Source organism: Capricornis sumatraensis, chromosome 22, assembly GCF_032405125.1.
Source record: "Capricornis sumatraensis isolate serow.1 chromosome 22, serow.2, whole genome shotgun sequence".
In the NCBI taxonomy this organism is placed as follows: Eukaryota; Metazoa; Chordata; class Mammalia; order Artiodactyla; family Bovidae; genus Capricornis; species Capricornis sumatraensis.
The window spans coordinates 24,112,770-24,115,494 of NC_091090.1; positions in this window are offsets into that span (position 1 = coordinate 24,112,770).

Sequence of the window (2,725 nt, forward strand, 5' to 3'; positions counted from 1 at the left end):
GTCGCACAGAGTTGGACACAACTGAAGCGACTTAGCAGCAGCAGCAGCAGCAGCTGAGACTATTAGTAAATTCAAATGATGCCTTCCTAGACTTGTTAGACAAACAAAACAAATGGGATAGCATTTTAAAACGATATCAATTACAAAAATTCTTTGCAGCCCCTTTAAAATTTTTCTCTCTTTAGTGATTCTTTTTTCCTAGAGTCAATCTACAAACTAATTTTGTTTTACTCCAAGTAGCTAGCACTTTTCCCCGCCTTAGCTCCTAACATGGACAATGCTCAAATTGAATAGAAAAAAAAAGTGTAATCTATCTAAATTCCGGATTGTTCACAACAAAATCTGATTTCATTTTGTGTATGTGTATACACATCTGTCTATATACACGTAAAATTCTATTTGTACCCAACTTCCATACCAGTATTCTGTGGCGCTTTCAGTGTCCTGAATTTCTGATGTTTGCAGTTTCCTTACCATCATTCAAGAAAATCTACGGTCGCTGCTAATAATCATGGCATATAGCATCTGTACTAGCAGTTCTACATTCTAAGGTCTCAGATTAAAAGCTAAAAAGTCTCCTTGAATGAATAAACATGTACACACGACCTTGTACACGTACAGCTTACAGGATTAGGAATCATGGGGTCACTGCAGTTCCCATCTTTTTTATTTGGACCATCATTCTAGTCCAAAGGTTGCTCTCTCTCCCACCACTATCTCTCAATCTAACTCCTGCTTTTACCAGGGTAACTAACCTACAGTGCAGCTAAGGATACATGTCTTCCTGTCTCTTTCTTATCTATCGCTCATGACCCGGATAGGTGATGCCTTCCCCATGAAACCGTCCCATCTCTCCAGACTTGTTTTCATGTCTGCTGCTGTGCCATCATATTCTGCCTATTGTAACAGCCTCGTCTTACTTCCTTCCCCAACACCCTTTCTTTAAATCCTTTGGCCATACCACACAGCAAGTGGGATCTAGTTCCTCAACCAGGAATCTACCCTGTGCCCCCTGCCATGGCAGCACGGAGTCTTACCCACAGGACTGCCAACACCTGTTTTATCTTGCCCCATTTCTTGAGGAAGATAACAGTATTTTATTTATCTTTACATCCCCTAATGTTTTGCTTCTTAAACTTGATTATGTGTAAGAATTTTACAGGGATCTTGTTGAAATACAGACTCTGATACAACAGGCCTGGGGTGGGGCCTGAGACTCTGCATTTCCCAGAGAATCAATCTAATAGTATGGGTTCATGGACCACGCTTTCAGGAGCTAGGCACTTGTACACCTTGCATAATATTTTGCACATGGCCAGTGTTAACTCATGTGTACTAGAAAATCTAAAGTTAGAACGTAAGTACAAATATAATGAGATAGGGCTACACAACCAACACCATGGCAACACCAGTGTTGGCAAGAATGTCTGAGCGCCTCGATTCTCACAAAAACATCTTCGAGGATGTAAAATAGTATACCTACTTTAAGGAAAGATCTGGTTGTCTTTTTTTAAACAAAATTAATGTATACTTACCCTATATCTAGCAGTTCCTCTCCTATCTATTTACCAAAGAGAAATGAAAACACAAAAAGATCTGTACCAGAATGCTCAAAACAGCTTTATTCACAATAGGCCCACACTGAAAATTTTCCTGGTGTCCATTAGCTGGTAAATGAATAAATCAATCTCAGTATATCTACCCTGTGCAGCATGTGTGTGTGTGTGCATGTGTGCGCTCAGCTGCTGAGTTGTATCCGACTCTTTGTGACCCATGGACTGTAGCCTGCCAGGCTCCTTCATTGTTGGAACTTTCCTGGCAAGAATACTGGGGTGGGTTACCATTTCCTTCTCCAGGGGAATCTTCCAGACCCAAGGATTGAACCCAAGCCTCCTGCATCTACTGCACTGGCAGAGGGATTCTTTACCACTCTGCCACCTGGGAAGCCTGCCCTGTGCAGTGCTGGCCACTATTTCAATGTCATGGAATACTGGCTCGGGCTCTCCCATGAGGCTGCTGCTACTGCTAAGTCACTTCAGTCGTGTCCAACTCTGTGCAACCCCATCGACAACAGCCCACCAGGCTCCTGTCTCTGGAATTCTCCAGGCAGGAACACTGGAGTGGGTTGCCATTTCCTTCTCCAATGCATGAAAGTGAAAAGTGAAAGTGAAGTCACTCAGTCGTGTCCGACTCTGAGCGACCCCATGGACTGTAGCCTACCAGGCTCCTCCATCCATGGGATTTCCCAGGCAAGAGTACCAGAGTAGGGTGCTGTTGCCTTCTTCTCCCATGAGGCCACAGTTACATCAGGCAGAGTTGTAACCATCAGAAGACTTCTCTAGGGCTGCAGAAGCTGCTTCCAAGACGGCTCCCTCGTCTGACTGTTGGCAGGAGGCCCCAGTTCCTTCTCACGAGGTGCCACTCAGGGAGCTGCATGAGTGCCCTCCTGACACGGCCACTGACTTCTGTCACTGAGCGATCCATGAGAGAGGCCCTCTGTGGCCTTGCCTGGCTCCAAGCTGCGGCCAGGCCTGTCGTGAGGCTTCTGTGGTCAAAGCTGGGCCAAAGGCTCCTGATACAAAGGTATGAACCGATACTCACAACAGAAGTAAATCTTGTGTGCGTCATGTTAGTGAACCAACCAGATACAGAAGAGTACTTGCTATGTGACTTTATTCCTTTTATTAATATATGATGTTGCAGAGGGCAAAGCAAATCTATAACT